Source organism: Halichoerus grypus, chromosome 9 (genome assembly GCF_964656455.1).
Source record: "Halichoerus grypus chromosome 9, mHalGry1.hap1.1, whole genome shotgun sequence".
In the NCBI taxonomy this organism is placed as follows: Eukaryota; Metazoa; Chordata; class Mammalia; order Carnivora; family Phocidae; genus Halichoerus; species Halichoerus grypus.
In genome coordinates, this window is record NC_135720.1 from 49,120,985 (window position 1) to 49,142,668 (window position 21,684).

Here is a 21,684-nt window from a genome sequence, read left to right on the forward strand (position 1 = left end):
CAAACCAGAGAAATGAATTTCCCCTATTTTCCTTCAGCACTGTATTCCTTAGGTTTTTTTTGTTGTTGTTGTTTTGTTTTTTAAAGATTTTATTTATTTGACAGAGAGAGACACAGTGAGAGAGGGAACACAAGCAGGGGGAGTGGGAGAGGGAGAAGCAGGCTTCCCGCCAAGCAGGGAGCCCGATGTGGGGCTCGATCCCAGGACCCTGGGATCATGACCTGAGCTGAAGGCAGACGCTTAACGACTAAGCCACCCAGGCGCCCCTCCTTAGGTTTTGACCTTGTGTCAATCTCTCTTATTCACAGAGCCCCTGAATCTTTAGGTGTAAAGTTGCATTTGGAATCAAAACAATGTGTTTTGTAAGGGCAGTTTTCTTCTCTCACCCCCCCTTCCCTACATCAATACTCAGTCCCCATTTAAATCACAGCCCTTTTATTCACTCTGATTCAAAGGCGTTTTTATTTCTTTGAGTGGGTATCTCGTGTTCATTTCAAAATATCATTTACTAGCTTTATTTCTGCCATACAACCAGAAATCATAGTTGACTCCAGGCAAGTGGCTGAGTTACCTAGATTTTGCTTCCAGTATGGTGCTGCGTAGAAATGTTTTGGTTTCATCTTCAATATTAATAGTTGACTGAGAGTGATGGATGAGGGACTGAGGAAAGGAAAGGAAATCTAGAATAGAGTGGCAGAGCATCATCTACCTCAAGGATTCTTATCTGGATCACCTGAGGAGATGTTCTCACCGTCAGAAGGCTTGCGGACAGGACCCAAGCAAGTATATTAAGAACCACCCACTCTTACTCAGTTGTGTCCATTTGTCAAAATTCAGGGACAGCTTTACTATGTGTAAATTATACCTTAACAAACTTAATATCCTGAAGTATATTTATATGCATGCATTGACATTTTTGAAATTTTTGACACCCACAATGGAGAATATTTTGACTATCAAACTAGACTCAGAGATAAAGCTCACAGTCAAAACAAGCATTCATTCATTCATTAACATTTAAGGAGCCGTGCTAGGCATTGTTCCTGCCTTGGGAAAAAAGAGGTGCATTGAGACACAGTACATGACAAGGGTTTTGTTTTATGGGTGAGACCAATATCCACCAATTAGGATGCAAAATGGAAAATGTAATATGAGCATATCTGTAGAGCAAAAAAGGAAAAGAAGACCCCCAACAAACACATACACATATGTGCACACACACACATACATACATACACACACACACACACACACTCCCAGTTCTACCCCACTGCCTTCTTGAAGGTGGAATGGGTTAGGCAGTGTTAGGAACATTTTACAGAGAAGCCACAGAACATGAGTCCTAGGGCATGATTAGGCAAGGAAGTAGAAAATATTATGCCTGTTTTTCAAAGGAATGCCTCTCAAAATTTGGTTCTAAAGTTAAAAAAAAAAAAGAGGTCGTTATGGCATCAGTTGTTTTTAAAGTGATTTCCACAACCTTTCATACTCTTCAGTTTGTTTATCCTGATCTATCTAGTCACAATGCCTGACACAGTAGGTATGCCCCACAGTAGGTGTGCTGGATTGAATTGATGCTTTCAGTAGTCTGCCTTTCCCCTGACAAACTGTTATACACAATTGCATCTTAGGATAATAATAGTAGTGTGTAATTTTCAAAATAGCACCCAAGTTACCTCTGTAAGTATTGCTTCCTAAATACTAAAAATGTTTGCTCTTGAAGGAGAGTGCATTTAAGAATATTTAAGTGGTTCCTGATGGTATGTGTCATGGTATGATTTGGTTTTTATATTTAAGAACATTAACTCTTCTTTCTAACCCAGTGTTTTATTCTTTTTCACTTTTAAATGTATCTGGGGTTTTGGATAAGCAACTGAGCCAAAAAGAAATGATCATGGCATCCCTTACCAAGTCTGTCCTTCCAGCAGATCCAGGACACAGCATTGTGTTTTCCTGGGTATTGGATGCTCTTTCAGGAGTTGGGGGGCAAAGAGTATTTGAGAGTAGCTGTTGACACTGCATTGAAAAAAATACAGTCCATGCAGGGTGTCAGCTCACCCAGGGCAACTGTTCTCCCTACACATTTTTGCAGCTTATATGCAAATTGCCATTATTAGTTACTTTGATACCACCGAACATAACAGGAACATTTGTAACTTTTTGTTGTGACGTGGAAGGCAAAGAACCAACTCACATATAGCTTCTGTTTGAAGGCTGAATAAGATTTCTGGAGGTGCCCTGCGCATTGGAAGTTTTTGCTGCTGTTCTGCCTACTTCCCAAGCCTAAACAAAATGTGCATTCCAGTCTCTGTTCCATTAAATAGCCATTCTGGTTTCAGGGAAAGTAGATGAAGCCACCAGAACTGGGTTAGGGTTTTAAATGGCAGGATGGACAGGGCATTCGCTTTGGTGATGGACATAGGATTGAAATCTGAGCTCCCCACTGCAAACCAGCTGTGGGGTCTTGGGCAAGTCACTTCGCCTCTGTGAACCTCACCTTCCTACTTTCCGAAGTGGGAGTCGAGAATCACAGGAGATAAGATGTGGTGCTCACGTGATGCCTGGCACTATTAAATGCTTATTCCATGTCAGGCCTCTTTACTTTGCCCTTGTTAGCATGTATATCAATTCTTGTCATCCTCTTGTTTAAAAACTTTTCAAGGTTCCCATTAGCCTCTGAGAAAGAAACGTGGTAAACTGATGTTCAAGGCCCTTCACCATCCCTCTGTCTGACCTACCTTTCTACCATGTCCGACCATATGCTTCATAGTCATCCCAGGGCAAAAACAAACAGCCTCTGTGCCCTCAGCGGGCCTCGGGCACTCACTCTCCTCCTCCAGGATGCCTTCCTCCCATCTCTTAGAGTCGGCCGCAAGGCTCATCTTAAATGCCCCCTCTTCCCAGTCCCTCAGGCTGGAAAATTCACCTCTCTGTCCAACACTGTGTCTCTTTCTCAGCACAGGTGCTCAAAGAGGCCTCTCCTGGTCAAGCCTGTCCTCTCTGCAAGGAGGCCCGCGGCCAGTGGCCACCTTCTCTCTCTGTCCTCACGTGGCCTCTCTGTACAGACACATCCCTGGTATCACTTCCTCTGGTAAGAAGAGCAGACCTGTTGGACTAGAGCCCTCGTCTGTGGCCTCATTGAACCTTAATTACCTCCTTAAAAGACCTGTCTCCGAATATAGTGGTAGTGGGGGTTAGAGCTTCAGTGTATGAATTTTGGGGAGACACTGTTCAGTCAGTAACACAGGGGTACAGAAACACTGCCAGCTCCCGAGGGAGCGCGCATGTATGTTAGTGCTCACGTGTGTGCACGTGAGGGAGTGCACATGCATGTTAGTGCTCATGTGTGCACGTGTATGTTAGTGCTCACGTGTGTGCACGTGAGGGAGGGAGTGCGTGTGTATGTTAGTGCTCACGTGTGTGCACGTGAGGGAGGGAGTGCGTGTGTGTTAGTGCTCACGTGTGTGCACGTGCCCCCATGCGCTCTGTTACCTGCTTTCTTCTTTGCCACAAAAGCCCACAGAGCTGCAGATGGCTTTGTCGCTCACCTGTGGGAGCCCTGCCCTCGTCCCTCAAAGGCCCCGCTGCTGCCGCCACTCCAAGGGCTCCCAGAGACACACACCGCCTCCCCGAGCAGAGCAGTTCCCTCGCAGCCCCTCGGTGCCCTTGGCTGCCAGCGAACGGGAAAGAGAGAATGATCCACAGCAGGGAAGGGAAGGAATCAGGGTAGGAGAACAGGAGGGTGACATTTTTATTTTAAAAGAAAGAAATGAAGTCTTTCCTTTTCTGCTAAACATTGTCCACGGGTGTTTTTTTTCCCCCCCTCCAGATTTCTCCAGGTCCCCGATTCTGAAAGCGGCTGAGGAACTCCTTAGCTCTATTAGTTTAGACTGTTGATAAGCAGTGTGGGAGAATGCAGTCTAATTGGGTCCTTCGTTAACCCACCCCTGACTTACCAAGGGAGGCTGTTGGGTTACAAATAGTTTTTATACTGCTAAATCAGAGGCTCCTCACACAGTCATCAGCCTGCAAATTAGCTGGAGGCACAAGTTTTGCATTATGCAAAGTATTTATTCTCACAATTAATATGCTGGAAAGTGTGGTTTCACACTTTTCTGCCAGGACAAAGGTTCTCACCCAGTAGTGAACCAAGTCACCTGGGGAGCATCTACAAAGTCCCTAAGCCCTTTGCTTCCGCTTCCCCTACCACCTGTGAGAGTGAGATGACCCAGGGCCTCCCTAAACCTGTGCTGTTAACCACCGTGTCATCATTTATCTTATTACTTCCTCAGAGGATTCTTATTGAATTTTCCAAAAATAGGATTCCTTCTTTTTTCCTTGACAAAATCCAGCGGATTCATTTTTTTAAATATTTTGTCCTATTATGGAAATTTTCAAATTTATAGGAAGTAAACAGTGTAGCATAATGGACCAACCTCCCATGAATCCTTCACCCACCTCCCACAGTTACCCACATTCTGCCATTCTTGTTTCATGTGTACCTGGATTATTGTTACTATTTTTTGACTCTGCAGTTTTGTTTCATAGAAAACAGAGGGAGCGTGTCATGCTCATGAATTGTCTATGAACTAAAACATGGTTCCATGTCCTTACAGGTGTTTCCCCCACCATATGGCATTTAATCCTCACAACACCCCTAGGCATTGTTCCCCACATTTTATAACTATGGAAACTGAAGCGCTAAGAAATTAAACACGTGCACAATCTCCCAGCTAGTGAGTGTTCAAGCAGGGTTTCACTGCCAGAGGTGTCTGAAAGCCATGCTTTTCCCCCAAGCTGCACCTTAGGAGAATAAAGACCATAAAAAATGCGTAGGTAAGTTTTACAGTTTGGGTAGATGGATCACTATATGATAAAGTAAATATGGTATAATGTTAATGTTAGAAGCTAGGTGCATGTTCAATGTAAAATTATTAAATGTGCAGATATAAAAGTTTTACAGTATGGGGAGATGGATAGCTATATGTTAAAGCAAATTAATGTTAATGTCAGAACTAGATAGATATTCAACGTAAAACTATTAAAACTATGTATCTGAAGTTTTTCACAATAAAATGTTGGTGAAGGGGAATTCCAACAGAAGCAAACTTTGTCTCAAGCAGTGGACAAAACACACAAGCTATTTTCAGTTACCCATCCTATCATGTCTGCTCCAAAGAGACAGATTTGAGACTTGGTTGAATTTTAATTTTAGAACTGTCAGGCCAGGGAGAGAAATCACTTGGAGGTGTACCTAACTGACATTGACTGGCAAGGTCCGAGAGAACTCCGAAAACCCATGCAGAAACAGAGCTTCCCGGGGGTGGTGCCTGTGAGCGGACAGCTCGGAAGCCTCCTCCCTGGTGCGGCTTGTGGAAGGCTAGAGCAGATATAATGATGGACAGTCCCCTTTTCCAGTTCTGGCCACTTGGGTGAGATTCCATCATTTACCCAAAGGAACATTTTGCATCCATACAACCTGCATGTTGAAGCTGTTCCTTCTCATGGAAGGACATAATCAATTTCTTTTATAAAACAGAGTCAAAAACAGAGTCGCCCACAGCATTCCATTGTGAACACGCCCTGCATTGATGGTGACCTGGCCTGGCCAGGAACTGCTGAGCAGTCTCTGCTCTGTTGGAAGTGATGGTTGGTGGCAAAGATACTCTGTTCAAGGGATTCCTGAGGGCATTTCATTGCTGAAGGTATAGCCAACGGGCCCCCTTCCACTCCTGCAGAGAGCCCTGTGTGTCCTACTGGCCCAAGCATGGTTGCCATTGGCATTACCCAACCTACCCTTCTAGCTTTACCCTGCTCTGCAGGAGGAAGCTGCTTAGAGATAGGAAAGCCACCTCTCCAGAATCCTCCAGGGTCCTCACAGATTGCAAAACTATGGTCACACGAGGAAACCAAGAAGTTTCTAGTAACCACCTTTCCCACTGATTTCCAAAATTCTGTTTGAGTCTTGGGGCCCATGTGACTTACTGATATTCATACCATTATACTGTTCTCCTTTCACTATGCCCTGAACAGAATTTAATACCCTCAAAAGGTACCTGTCTCTTGAGTTAACTACTCCATCAGCTTCCTTCATCCTGAAATGTTTAGGCAGTCCTGGCTAGAAGGAAGAACAGGCTTTGTAATCAGACCAAATGTGGACCCCCAACTTCCACCATTCCTGGCTGTGAGACTTGAGGAAAAGTGCCTAAGCCCAGCTCATAGGATTATTTTAAAGGTTGGAGCTCAGATAAAAGTATGTGAAGCCACCTAACTTAGTGTCACTAAGTATAGCTAATGTCACTAAGCATTGGTTTCCCTTTTCTCTCATGTGTGATTCGTTGTAAGGTATGAGATGAGGGCTCATATCCCTGCCACTAGCCGGTGGTATGACCACATCTTGCCTCTTTGCATCTGTACACCTCAGTCTCGTCATCTAAAAATGGACTGCCTGTTTTCCAAGATGCTGTGACTTTAAAAAAAAAATTATACTACCTAATTGCTCCTTCGGAGGATCCTTCAGACTGTGGGGGCACAGGGGAAATTCCTGAGCATGAGGCAGCCCAGAAACAGTGAGAACTGGGACTGGTGAGCTTGAGGTAGGCACAGCAGGGGAGAAATGATCCAAATGACACCAAAATCAAAAGGTTGGCATTTCTAAAAACCAAGATCAGCACTTGCGAGTTTTGTGAAGGCTGAGTTAACAGCACACTGAGGAGTGTGGTGCCTGCGCTTCCGGTCCCATCCGCGTAGGAAACCTATTGCAGCCCGGGCCCCTTCCGACTCCCTGCTCCAGGGAGGCTCATAGGCTGCTTCAGTTGCACCACTGCAGCTGTCGTGCCCACGCATGTTCCTGCCGCCCTCCTCCCGACAGTGATTTCCATGATCATTTCACGTGGTCTCAAACCAGGAGAGGTTGTTTGCTCAGTTTTGCATAACAAACATCGAATCTCTTGTCCACTTTACCTTGCTCTTTAGCCTTGCTTGTGGATCTTCCGTCCTTATTGTTGGCTTCTGCCTGCCCTAGCCATCCAGACACTCTGAAGTCTTTTCCTTTCTTCTCCGCAGCTGCAAGGAGCCCTGTAGTTGGGCTTAAATGCGAGCAGATGGAAGTAAGCAGGGGTGTGGAGGCAATTAGAGGATTTCTTGCTCCCAGCAGTGGGGATTTGTTCTCTCTTTGGGTATGTGGCTGTTCTTGCTCATTTTTATCTTTCATTTGGGTTTTGTCAGGCTATCAGCTTTCTCTTCGGGCTATATTCTGCTGCTGGTTGCAGGAACTTGCAAGATGGGGTGACTTAGTTGCTTATTGTTTGGGATCAAACTTTCCACATCGAGGTATAGATAATGCATATCATGATGATGATGGTATTTGTAACATATTCTACCATCTAAAGAGTGCTTTCACGTACATCACTGTCCCATTTTGTCTGCTTTAAACTCAGAAAGAAACAAAGGCTCTACTCACTTCTGCTAGAGTGGGAGTTTTTCCTAATCTTTACACCATCTATATAGTCAAACCACAAAGGGGAGAGTTATAGAATGAAACTATAGCCTTCTGCTTCATTCCTTTTCTCTTTCTAGTTTCAGTTTAATATTTTCCAAACACTTGGGGCACCTGGGTGGCTCAGTCGGTTAAGTGTCTGCCTTCTGCTCCAGTCATGATCCCGGGGTTCCGGGATCGAGCCCCGCGTTGGGCTTGCAGCTCAGCGGGGAGTCTGCTTCTCCCTCTCCCTCTGCTTGTGCTCTCTCTCTCTGTCAAATAAATAAATAAAATCTTAAAAATATATATATATATATTCATTCCAAACACTTTATCAGCACAGTGCTAGATTGTCTGGACATTTAAATAATTGTAACAGATAACATTTGCCATAAAGGAGCTTCCCATCTAGTTGGGGAAAAACAGACCTCCAACTGTGGGTTTAAGCAACAGTGCCCAACACACAAAAGGCACTCAGTAACTAGGTGTTGAACAAGTGGTGAAGGAGAAGAGTTAGGGAGGAACTGAAAGAGATATAGTTCTCAATGGGTGCAGCACCCTGGGGGTGCCTGGGAGTGAGAAGTCAAGAGGACCAGGCACTTTCACGAATTGTCTGCATTAGTGACTTGCCATCCATTAGTGCAGCTAAGTGAGAGCCGAAGACATTAGAGGAAGCCGTATAGATAGAAGCTTAGAAGAATGAGGGCAGGGAAGATGTCATGCTCTGCTCTGTAGGATGGGACAAGCAGAAAGTGAAGGAAGCAGGCAAACAGACAGACTGGAAGGGAGAGCCTACCGTGTTGCAACCCCATGCTAGCAGCTGGGAGAAGGCAATGGGGAGAATCAAAGCAGTACAGGACTTGGCCCCAACCCTTCAGAGACCCTGCCATGCACAGGAAACAGTGAACCAATGTGACTGTCCACCCCCACATGATCAAGTGTGGGGGATAAGCCAAGGAACTGAGAGACTGGGAGATCAACGTGAGCCAGAGGAACTAAAAGGAAGGCTTCTGGAGGGTAAGATCAGCATGGGGCCTGGCACGTGAATGAGATGTGGAAATTGCAGGGACGGTAGTGTGGAGATATATACCATCCTGGGTGGAGATCGTGCCGGGGCAGTGGGAGATTGGTGGAAGAGGTGTGGGGGCCCTAATGTGGAAGGCTTGGAAGCCAAGCTGGAAAACTGAGGGAGGGTGCTAAGCAGGAAAGCAACATTATGAAGTATGGTTAAGTGGAATTTTTGTCCATGCCCCGAATTCTCATTAATGTCCTGTAGCCCCAGATGCTGCGCTAGGGGCTCTGCCGGGCTGACGGTGCAAGAGCAAGCTAAGGGAAGCAAACTCTTCCTTGGGATAGGCACTAAGCCTTTTCAGTGTCTCCTGGGGGCCCTGAGATACTCCAGCCCAACTACTCCCACTCGGGTGGTGGAACTAGAGTAAGAAAAGAGTCTCTAGTGTGACTATCAGGAGACACTGTTTTTGTTGGTTGTTTTGGCTGCCCCGAAGCTGTACTAAGTTTGAATGTTTGGGGAGAGCTCCAGAAGTTTGTGCTACAGAACTCTAGGTACTTTATTATGGTGAATTTTATTTATTTGTTTGTTTATTAATTATCAAAGTGTAGTTGACACACAATGTTACACAGTTTCAGGTATACAGCAGAGTGATTCAGCTTCTCTATACACCACAAGTGTCTGTCCCCACACAATGCTATTACAGTACCACTGACTATATTCCCTGTGCTGTGCCTTCCATCCCCGTGGCTTATTCATTCCCTAACTGGAAGCCTGTATCTCCCACTCCCCTTCACCTATTTTGTCCATCCCTCCCCCACCCCTCCCCTCTGGCACCCACCAGTTTGTTCTCTGTATTTATGGGTCTGTTTCTTTTTCTTTGTATATTCGTTCATTTTTTTTGTTTTGTTTTGCTTTTAGATTCCACATATAAGTGAAATCATATGGTATTTGTCTCTCTGTGTCTGGCATGTTTCACTTAGCATAATGTCCATCCATGTTGTCACAAATGGCATTATGGTGAGTTTTTAAAAATAATATCTGCATTAATACACATCTTTAGTGTAGAGTACTTAGAAAACACAGAAAAGCACAAAGGACAAAACAAAAGTCACTATTATTTCATCACTCAGAAATAATCACACATGTTGTTAGTATTTTTGTTCAATGTCCAAACTTGGAAATTTTTTAAAGTGATTTTGAGTTGCACTTAATGTTTTATATCTTATTTGTATAATTTGGCAATATACTGTGAATATTTTTGTGTGTCAATAAGGTTATTTTACAGTAGGACTCCAGTGCTGTCTCCTATCCCACTATAGGAATGTGCCATAGTTTATTTAATCAGATAGGAAACCAGCCTCTATTTTTGCTTATTTTGGTTGTTTCCAATGCATTAGGTTTTAACCATTTTTAAAAACAACATCATACTATAGTATTTTCAGATAACCTTGTTTTCATTGAGTGACTTGCCCAGTCAGATCCAAGTGAATATAAAAAGTTCTTCATGAAGTTTTATCTCATTTTCGTTGTCACTTAATCGAAATGACAATCAGCCCCTGAGTAGAAACGAATTATATGTGCCAGTACTATGCCACCCTAAGAGTGTTGAAAGTGCAAGCAGACCGAGCCCCCTGCTGATGGAGGTACCCAAATATAGAGTAAGTTTAGAGGTCTCGGTTGAAGCAGATAGTTCTTAGAATGTAAATATCATCCTGTGCTTGGTATAGTGAAATTTCAATTTAAAAAAGTTTTTTAAGTAACCCTCAATATTATCTTCATGTAGATGAAGAACTTTCTTAACCCTCTCTTTCTACCTACCTCTTGCCCAGCGCCTCTCTCTTCAAGACCTCTGTCTCCTTCCCGATGTGGGATGCCATTTGAAGAGCTGGTTCCTGCTCACTTTATTGTAAGCTGTGTGGAAGAGAAGGTGTCAACCTTATTTTTCCTTTGAGGCAGAGTTTGATTTGCGGAGGCCTGGAACTTCCTGTTTGTGTTTCTTTTCCAGTAATACATGTGATTCACCACAGTTCAAGGTAACCCCATCTACAGCGCCCCATTTTTTTCAAGTGGAATTTTTCTGTGGGAACCATAGACTAGAGAGGAATCCTGTAAGTCTTCCATGAAATTGTGCCCTCTGCCTCTCATAATTTTGTAATATAATTAGTTACTTGTTTTTCTTAATTATTTTTTTTATCATCCTATGCTTATCTGAATGAGGTGTGCATCGAAGAGCAGGAAGTGAAGGTCAAGGGGCGCCTGGATGGCTCAGTCAGTTAAATGTCTGCCTTCGACTCAGGTCATGATCTCAGGGTCCTGGGATCAAGCCCTCTCATCAGGCTCCCTGCTCAGTGGGGAGTCTGCTTCTCCCTCTCCCTGTGCCCCTTCCTCTGCTCATGCACACTCTCACTCTCTCTCTCAAATAAATAAATAAAACCTTTAAAAAAGAAAAGGAAATGAAGGTCAAGAAAAATAAGTGTTCTATTTTTTGAATAAAATTACTTCGTCTAACTGTTGCTGGTGCATAGGAACAGAATTTTTCATATTGAACTAATAGCAGTTTGCTAAGGCATTTTATCAACTCTGATAATTTATCTGTAATTTCTATTAGGTCCATATAATCCAGACATCCATAAATAATTATGAGTTTTAGTTCTCCTTTCCAACATTTATTTATTTATTTATCTCTCTTATTTTGCCGCTCTGCATAGGACCCACAGTACAGCGTTAAGCAAAGTAGGGAGAGCACACCTCCTTGACTTGTTCTTAATTTTAAAGGGAAGGCTGCTAACATTTCACCATTGAACATGATGCTTACTCTTGGGATTTGGTTAAAACTCTTTAGGTTAAGAAATTTTCCTTGCGATCCTAGTTTGCTAAGAGTTTCTGTTTTTTAAAATCACAAATAAGTGTTGAATTTTACTCAGTGCTTTTTCTGCATCCATTGATAAGATCGAGGGTTTTTCTCTTTTAATCTGATAATGGGGAACTTGCTGTCAGCAGCTTTCTTAAGTTAAATAATCCTTGCATTATTGGTAAAAATCCAAGTTAGCCATGATATATTCAGTGCACTATTGGGTTCATTTGCTAATATATTTTTAGGATTTTTATTTGTTTTTATATCTGAAATTGGCCTATAATTTTCCCTTTTCCCTACTGTCCTTGTCTGGTTTTGATAATAAGATTATACTAGTGCTTTTCCATTCTCCATCTCTGAGACTTGCATCTTTTTTTCTCTAAAACCATCTGAACCTAGTGCTTACTGGTTTTGTTTTCTTTGATGGAGAGACGAGTAGACTTTTAACTGATACATCAATTTCTTCAACGGTTATAGTACTGTGTTTTTCTGAAATTCTTCATTTCACTGAAATTTTCAAACTTAATGACATACAGCTGTGCAGAGTATACTCTTAATTTTTAATCTCTGTTGAATCTCTAGTTATAGTCTCTCTTTTATTCCTAATATTATTATGAGTATTCTCTGTGTTTTTCTTGATCGATTTTGGTGATTTGCCTGTTAACCTTTTCAAATAAACAGCTTTTTCTTTGTTAATCTTCTCTAGCATATCTTTGTTTACTGATTTTATTAGTTTCTACCCTTCGTTAATCCCTTCTTCCATGTTCTTCAGATTTACTGTCATTCACTTTCTTACCTCTTGAGTTGGATACTCATTAATTTTCCATCTTTTTTCTTTTCTAGGATCAGATTTAAGTATTTTCCTCTAACTACATCATTAGTGGGATCTGCCCAGTTATATTACGGAATATTTTCATCATCACTCAGTTTTAAGAATGTTATCGTTACCATAATTGTTTCTTCTTTGATTCATGAGTTACTAGCAGTGTCATTTTAAACTCCCAAACAAGTGAGAGTTTTTTAGTAACCATTTTGTTTAGTAGTCTAACTTTAAAAAATCTTTTGTTGTTAGAGAATGTTGTTTGTGTGAAACCAGCTCCACAAAATTTATTGAGACTTGGTTCATGGCCTAGTGTGTGATTGATTTCTTAAAAACATTCCATGAATATTTTTTTAAATGCGTATTCTCTGATGGGTACTGGGAAGATAGAGCTCTTAAAATATACCCATTAGATGAAACCTCTTAATTATGTTGTTCAAATCTTTTATGGACTTATTAATTCATCAGTCATTCAGAGAGGTATTGTTAAAATCTCTCACTATGTTTGTCATTCTGTCCTTACAGTTCTGACAATTTGCTTTAATCATGGAAGAGTGTCGAAGAGCCCTTTGCTGGCACCGTCCTCTTTTTCTCAGAACATGGATTCCCTTCTTCAGCTTCTAAGTAATTATCAATCTAGTTTCTCAGAAGCCCTGGCCTCAGGGCATTCACCTTCAGATTACCTTGTTAGATTTAACACCATGGGCTGTTTCATGGGCAAAGAAAAGAGCTGCTGTGCTTGAAGGAGCCTTAAAGTTCATCTAGTCCAACCAGTATCTGTTTATTTAAATTCTGCCCAAACATCTCTAGTGTCACATAGTCTCTACCATCTTTGGGAAGTTCTCATGATTAAAACGCATCATAAGAAAATATTCTTCTATGTAACAACCCATCAGTTTTTTTAAAGACTGCTTAAATGTCTTCTTTTGCTTAGAGCAAAAACAATTTTCAGTTTTTGTATTAGTTTTTCCCAACATAATTTCAGATCTTTATAATATCTGTTATTTTCTGGACAAGTTCTAGATTCTATATAGTCAGGGCTTGAGAGACTTTCAAATTGTACACTCACACACATACACACACACATATATGAGTAAGTGTGTGCATATATCTCTCTATAAATATGTTTTAAAAATATCTTATTAGGTAATTACTAGGGAAGCCCCTCAAAAAAATATGCTATATTGAGGCTAAAACCCACTGACCCTATCATATAAGAATTTCTCTCTCTCAAGAGAAACAGTTGAGATGAGAGACTGTGGCTCTTGTCTGTTGTTCTTAAGGTGTACACCAAGATCCATGCAGCCCTTGTCCTGAAGATCAGCAGCAACTACAGGAGGAAGGGAACTAATACACAGCAACAAATTTCCTGTTATAAAAAAAAAAAAAAAAACCAACTTTGTTTAGAAATTTTGCCAATTTGCTGACATAAAGTAAGTGTTATATTTGGAAGTTCCAGAATTCACCACTTATACACTGAGGGAATAGTAAGAGGTGTCAGAAGATCTCCTCCCCCCATGGGAATAGTACCCTGTTGTGCTTGCAGGGAGTTGGCTGTAAATCATGGGCACTCCACTCCCTGTCCCTCATGATCCTCTCCAACCATCAAGAAAGCAAACCCCAGCTTGGGGCCCGGAACTATTCAGACAGTTAAAGAGTCCCACCTTCAAACAGACAGACAGTATCTTAATTACTTAATACAATGCTTAGCATTTACTTAATGAGGAAGAGAGGGACAACATTGCCCTTTTAAATGGTCTCTGTCTCTTCGTGCCTAAAATTTCATTATTGTTGCAATTTAAAGACTCAAAGTTGAGGATTGCTAAGAATGGGTCAGTGCAACGTCTAGTGTGACAGCTCCTTCATTATGGTCTGTTAACCACCTTAGCTCAGCCTAACTAAGGGGAGGACCTTCATGATAACCAGCAAAATCTCTTCTCTTGGTTAAGCCAAGCTAGGTTTGTTAAGTAACTTTACCCAGCATGTTCATATAATAAAAGCTCCTGTGTTTCTAAGTGTTTCTGAAACCTTCTCTTATGTGAGGCCAGACCTAATGCTGTATTTCAGTAAACACTGCATTAGATCACACTGGCTTCCCTGAGCCATGTCAAACAATTGACTCAAATTGAAATCACTCAGCTAACACCCCCCAAATCTTTTTCACACGTGCTGCTGCTGAAACCACACGCCCACCTTCCTGTAGTTATGCAACATTTTTTTTTTCAGGCCCTCACATTTTCCTTCACTAATTCTATCATCTCAGTTCTGGCCCTATTACCCTAGCCTATCAAGATATTTTTGTGTCCTGAGATTGTCACCTACATTTCCTATACCTCCAAAAGTTTGTCTCATCTGAATATTTTATCAAGTAAATTTTCCATATCTTCATCTAAGATGTTGGCAAAGTTGTTGAAGAGCTCAGAGCCCTGTTTTATGCCCCTTAGAGTCTACCTTCTAAGTGGACATGAACTCACTGATCAACCCCATTTAAATATTATCATTCACTTCATTGCCCTGGTATCCAGCCCACATTTTCCTGTCTCCCAAGGGAATATGAGAGGCCTTTTTGGATAATGCATTGCTGAAGTCCATAAAGAACCACATTTTTCTGATCCCTTTCAAAATAGAAAGTGGGCTAACCCATCCCTATCCTATATGAGGGATCAGACCAAATGCTGAAACACTTTAATGGGATTACCCAAATTGGACTTTTTTCATCTAGCACTCCTTGATACTTTTTCCATAAGACCCATCTATTTTAATAAGACCAATTAATGTTGAGATTTCAAATATGGAAATGGCACTGAATTTTATCCAAAGCTGTTTTTACCTGTTTTTGTGGGCATTCGGTTTAACAATTTTCCTCACCTGTGCTGAACTATTAAGTACTAGAATGTGTCAGCTAGAATGTTAGAGATAAACGAAGTCCCCCAGTGCCATTCCACCAGTCAATAACCCTGTCCCTCTACCCCACCCTCCGCATCACCTTCCTAAATCAAGACTAATTAATACTGGCTTGGTCCACCAAAACTGCTTCTTAGCTGTGTGCCCCTCTTCTGGGTGCTCCCTTTGCTGAGCCATTCTGCATAGAGCTACCAGACCGAGTCATTCTCTCAGAGCTCTTTGGGGCCTCCCTTCCACACTCCAAACTAGGTCCGTCCTGCTCCCTTGGCTGACAGTCTCCTCAGAGCCACCTCCCCATTCCTCAGACTTACACCACCAAGTAGAGTCATGACTGTTCCCTAAACGTCTCCCCTGCCTCCCTGACTCCCTGATGCCATCTTTGCTACCAGTGTGCCTGAGGTGGAGAATGTTCCAATCAATTTCTAAATTTAGAAATCTTGCTCCTCTCTCAAGCAATAAAATAAATGCTTCTCCTTGATGAAGTCTGGACTGATCCTCCATTGAAAGTGATTTCTTCCTCTTCTGAGCTTGTGTTAGCAGTGTAGAATTGTTTCTACACTTGTTTTATCAAAAGTTGCTCCGGTGCTGGGACAATAGCTTATCCACCTTTTTAGCTCACAAAGGGCCGGGTGCCTAGTAGATGGGACATACTTGTTGGATGGATGAGTAGATGGATGGATATAGATGGATGATGTTGAGATTCAAAAGAGAGAAATAATTTGTCAAGATCACAAAGTTTTGAGTAGAATTGATAATAGTTCCCAAATTCACCGATAAGGTGTTTGTCCAACACTGTACCACATTAGATTCCATGGTTTTGCTTTGATCTTTTTGTGGAAATATTAGTCATAAAACATCCAGTTTTAAGAATTAGACCAAAAGTCCTATATTTGATTGTAATACCTCTTGTTTTTGCACATTTAGAAATATATATTTGGAGAAAAGGCATGGTGAGCTTTTCTTACCACATTCTTCTAGCTTCATAAATAATTTGATCTTAAGAAGGAGACACTGCCACTTTGGAAACTTTGTACCACACAACTTTTTTTTTTTTTTAAAGATTTTATTTATTTATTTGAGAGAGAGAATGAGAAAGAGAGCACATGAGAGGGGGGAGGGTCTGAGGGAGAAGCAGACTCCCTGCTGAGCAGGGAGCCTGATGCGGGACTCCATCCCAGGACTCCAGGATCATGACCCGAGCCGAAGGCAGTCGCTTAACCAACTGAGCCACCCAGGCGCCCTGTACCACACAACTTAAAACATCTTCAAATATATTGGAAACATTGGTCTTTCCAACTCTAAAAATCAGAATTCTCTTAACAGAAGAATGCACTTGAGTCATACTGTGTCAGCAGTTTTTTGTGTTTTTTGTTTTGTTTTTTGTTTTAATTTGAGTGAGGAGTGGGCTAGGAATCTGATGTTAAAAATAAGAGCTTAAGCCCAGGGATGAAATGATTACCCCACTAGCGAGGTGGTTCTGGCTTTCTCAGGCTACCCTGTAACAAAAGCATGATGTTGTCAACCTGAGGTAGGGCTGATTAGCCTCATTTGAATCTGAAAGGGAGCCCACATCCTTCCTGCTGCCATGCAAAGATGCTGAAAAGAACTCACAGAGAAAGCAGATGGACTAATATGTGTTATGTTTCCCAGACGTCCTGTCCCCAGTGCCCCGAAAACAGTGCAGTAATTGGGAATGAGGTTGAACGAGAAAAGAACAAAGGAATGAAAGTATAAAATGCCGAGGAAAAGCCAGCCAGAAGCTATTCTTTTTAATCTGCTTCTCTTAGTGCTTTTTCAAATGTGGTTCTGTAGATAGTGGCAAAGGGGAAGAAATGCAGGGTCATTTTTTCCGTTTTCAAGTCAAATTGTTATCTTGCATGATAGACCCACCGGGACTTGCTCTCATTCATGGGTTGACCAACTCCCACTCTACCAATTTCAAAAGTGAAGGTGGCCAATCTATCCTTTTGTTGTTCTGTGATGTTGGTTGCAGCCTCTTTCTTGCTTTTTAAAATAAGTTCCCCCAAAGTCTGGAATAGCTGAAGCCCAAGCCATTTATTTCAGCAATTCAGTGAAAATTTCCAATTTGCCTTCAATGTTAGTTTAAAAAAAAAAAAAGACTTGAATTATAGCAGCATTATTATGGATAGACAAAAAAAAGAAAGGAAGGAAGAAAAGAGAGGAAGAAGGGGAAAGAGCCTGTCTAACATTCCTTTTCTCACCAAGTATTTCTTGAGTTACTCTGGTACAGGCAAAATTTATCACTGTTAGTGACGTTATGGTCATGTTGCAGAAAGTCATAATTGAAGGAATCTGGAGTCATGTAAATAAAGGCAAGGACTACTTCAAAATGGGCAAGTATCTTAGTGGCAGTTGAACACACTGTCACTGCATGTTCAGAAGTTAAAGATGTCAGATTTAAATTAGATGTAACAGGGGAATCATACAGAAATGGGCATGTAAATTCTAGGATTCTTGCCAGGGGAGATCATGCAGTATTTCTGGAGGTCTTCACAATAAGCAAGATTTCCATCCCTACACATTACAGGCATTTATTCCTATAATTTCTTAATTCCAAATTTGTTTCCACACATAGATTTTGAGCATACGTTTGCTTAAAATATTCACGGGGTCATGAATGCTGTCTTGCTTGTGCTGAAACTTTACTCTGTTAGTTATAATTGAGTTATCTAAATTGAAATTTTTTACCTTTTAAGGAAAAACTCTGGAATCATCTAAAAAGTGTATAATCTGCCTGAGAGATGCAGAATAGCTTCCAGCAGATTATTAGATGCTTTGAAAATAAATAGGGCAGAACTTGGTTCTCTTTGCCCTCTCCTGGGGTATTTTATAACATTTTGGGTTCACCTTTCAGTAAGCATCTGTTGAGTTAAGGAGCTCTTAAGTTTTTCTATATTAGGAATATAGTCTTGTCATATAAAACCCACTTATTTGGGTACACATGCAAACGGCATTGTCCCTCCTTTCAGGTAGCCCAGTCTGTCTATTATAAACATGATTATTATTGCCATTAAATTTTAGCTGTTGCTCCAAAAAGACAGTCAAAGGTGTGTCGCATGTGGAAGATCAGCAGGCAACATTGGAGCTGCAAATATTCGGGGTTTTTTTATTATTATTCACTTCACCCATGAGTCAACAACCCTTAGAAATTTGCCACAGACTCGAAATGTGAGCACTAGAAGAAATATTCAAGATTATCTGGATCGGGGTGCTGGGTGGCTCAGTCAGTTAAGCATCCGATCTCAGGGTCTTGAGATCGAGCCTCGAATCGGACTCCACACCAGGCTCGGCCCTGGGCATGGAGGCTGCTTAAAATATTCTCTCCCTCTCCTTCTGCCCCTTCCGCATCTCTCCCCCTCTTATTTAAAAAAAAAAAAAAATGATCTGAATCAACCATTGCAGAGGCTAGGCCCAGGAAGAATGAGAGGCTTACCTGAGGTCACCAGTGGGTCAGAGCAGAACAGCAGTGCACATGTTTGCTTTTTAAATTATTCTGTTCACCTGTTAGGGAACATATTTCACTGCAGATGGTTTACCACTTTTGATCAAATGCACCACATTTTCAACTTGGGTTAATCTTTTCAATTACTGAGTATGTTACCAGTGCTGTCCATAGACTTAAAATGCAAAACACAAATGCAGGCAACACAGGTAATTTTAAATTTTCTAGGAGCCGACCATGATGAAAAAGCAAAAAGAAACACCTGAAAGTAATTGTAATAATGTATTTTGTTTAGGATGACAGATCCAAAATATTACCATTTCAACATGCAGTCAATATTTCAAAATTCATTAATGACTGACTTTACATAATTTTCTTCCTATTAAGTCTGCAGTCTGGCTATATACTTTGCACCTATGTCACATCTCAGTTTGGACCAGTCACAATCGGTTAGAGATGATGTACCACATTGGACAGCACAGGTCTCTACAGCTGAACAGGCCCAAGCTTTGCACCAAACCACACACTCATAGCCTTTGAAATTGTAAATAGCCCTGAGTCTGGTTCACATTTCTTTTGACTTTTTGCTCTTAACATGCCAAGCTTGTCTCCTGAAAACCCGAGAGAAGTAAGCAAGCGCAAACTGCCGTAAAATGAGTGTATCTATTGCAAACATGGTCCCTCTCTTGCTGAGATAGTGTTACCATGTGATATATGACTCCTGCCTTCCTCTAAATCCATGAAGTTCTGCATTTCCTTAATGTCAGAAGTTCCCTTACCGGCTGCAGCTGTTTCCTGTGGATAATGTTCTAAATGGCTTTTATTTATGAGCTGTCTTGTGCTGTAACTGCTATCAGAATGAGTACGTATTCTGAAGCCTGTACCCCAAGTCAGTCCAATTAACGGTCTTCTAAGAAATAATTGTTAAACTTTAGCTGTAGCTCTCCACAGTGATCTCTCTCACCTTGACCTAATTACAACATTTAACGTTAAAATATGTAAGGAGAGAAGGGTGCCTGGGTGGCTCAGATGGTTAAGCGTCTGCCTTCGGCTTGGGTCATGATCCCAGCGTCCTGGGATTGAGCCCCACATCGGGCTCCCTGCTTGGTGGGGAGCCTGCTTCTCCTTCATCCTCTACTGTTCCCCCAGCTTGTGCTCTCTTGCTCTCTGTCAAATAAATAAAATCTTAAAAAAAGAAAAAATGTAAGGAGGGAGATCAAAGAAGAGGATCATTTTGCTTTTTGTTTGTTCAGCATCAGCTCTCACGTCTCCCAGCCCCCACCTCCAAGCAGACAAGCAAAGGCAACACGTGGAATAGTAATGACGACTGGGGAAGCTGTGGCTAGCTCTTACTTTCCTCATCATTGAAGGAGGAGGAGTAACAGCTACTACCTCAAGGCCTCGTAAGAATGAAGTGCAAAGCCCAGTATCTGGCACATAGTTCGTGCTCAACAAAAATGAGAGCGTTATGGTTTAGTTTGCAATTGCTTCGAGAAAATGGCTGGGCAAAATAGAAGGCAAGTAGGTGTGTCTAGTCTGAAAAATGGAAAGGGAGCCCGCCAGCTTTTTGTAGGACATTATCCACATGATTTTTGGAACCAAACCAGGCTCTACCCAGAGCCGAGAGCTTTGTTTCCATTGTGTCTTCAGCATGACTGTAACCAGCATCACTTTCAGTGATGATGGGAATGTTGGAGCCAAAATGACAAGTTCATTTCAAAGGACAGGCATTGTATAGCGACAGGGGGAGGAGCTGACCCAAATGGTGTGTTTCAAGTCATCAGAACGGTATTCATATCTGATTTTCATAAGGAGCTGTGACAGATGTACAGGAGAAGACTGAATAAGCATTTTGGATGCCATTTGGATTCTTTTGTGATGATTCTTTACACAGTTCCACAGAGTAAGGACTTTTGCCTGTGCTGCGCAATAAACCTCGTAGCTGGAGCTCACCGGCTCTCCTCAAAGCCTCCAGATACCGTCTCCTGGTTGAACGCAGCTGCAGTCTCGCCTCATAGTTGCTTGCTACTCATGGGTGCACTTCTCTCATTGGGAACTGGGAATCCTGAGAGTATTTCTGAATCACTCCCTTTCTCTGCTGAACTCCCTCAGTCCCCTGACTGAAGTACCACTTGTGGTAGGAACAACACAGAATCCTAGTGCAGGACTCCATGGACACACTTTAAGTTCTTAAGGAATGCTTTAGTTACCTACATCATTTGTCTAACCATTCATCCCAAGTACCTGAATTCTCAGTAAGTTGACTTCTCCCTTTTGGGGGCCATTTTTCATCTGTTTCTGTGATCCAAATATATAGCGCTAAGAAAATACAAAGGCGGGTCTCCCTCTTAGTTTTCTTGATTGACCTGAAGTTTTAGCCCCTGTTGCTGTTAGAGGTCCTGAAGACCAAGCTGACTCAAGAGGTCAGGCCCCGACCACACAGAAAACAGTCAGCCATTTCACCTGACCTTACACACCATGCCTTTCTTGTTTGCTTTGCCTTGGTTAGGCGCTTGCACACTCCAGAAAAAGAGAGGGCTGTTAAAAACATGCCAAACAGTGGTATATTCAGACCATGGAGTACTGCTCAGTAACAAAAAGTACTGTAATAAATAAAGCAATAAAGACTGCTGTACTACTCAGCAATAATAAACTAATGAAAGGCATTTTTTTGTGGATAAATGTCAAAAAATAAGTAAATAGAAAAAGTACTTACTGTAGGACTACATTTATATGAAGTTCTGGGCCAGACAAAACTCATTTATGTGGTAGAAAGCACAACTGTGACTGTTTTGCATGGGCCTGATGGCAAGGAGCACTGATGGATCTTTCTAGAATGATGAAAATGTTCTCTATCTCTAGAGGGGTTTGGGTTACACCGGTACATTTGTCAGAACTCATTGAACTGTGCACTTAAGATCTATACATCATACTGTATGTGAGTTTTACGTAGACTAGAAGGAAACTGAGGTGTGTGCATGACACAGTCCATTAAGCATCGGACTCTTGGTTTTGGCTCAGGTTGTGATCTCAGGATCTGCATGCGTCTGCTTGGGAATCTCTTCTCTCCCTCTGCTCCTCCCCCCCACCCCACACCCCACGCGCACATTTGCGCTCTCTCTCTCTCTCTAAAAAAAAAGAAAGAAAGAAAGAA

General features: G+C 41.8%; 1 protein-coding gene and 1 long non-coding RNA gene across 10 annotated transcripts in view; one reads left to right on the forward strand and one right to left on the reverse strand.

Moving 5' to 3' along the window:
* FYN (FYN proto-oncogene, Src family tyrosine kinase) overlaps positions 1-21,684 on the forward strand; it is a 211,248-nt gene that overhangs the window by 106,413 nt on the left and 83,151 nt on the right. The window contains exon 4 of one of the 9 annotated variants that reach the window (XM_078054854.1): positions 2,958-3,091. The exons of 7 other annotated variants lie outside the window; for them this stretch is intronic. The gene's annotated coding sequence lies outside the window, so the exon portion shown is untranslated. Of the gene's footprint in view, positions 1-2,957; positions 3,092-8,403; positions 8,495-21,684 lie in introns of those variants that run through there. One more of the 9 variants, XM_078054856.1, reaches the window with a different exon arrangement.
* On the reverse strand, positions 3,728-10,429 carry LOC144379051 (uncharacterized). Its single transcript, XR_013441148.1, has 2 exons — positions 10,308-10,429; positions 3,728-7,749 (listed from the first exon to the last, which is right to left on the reverse strand). It is a non-coding gene; the product is annotated as an uncharacterized LOC144379051 (long non-coding RNA).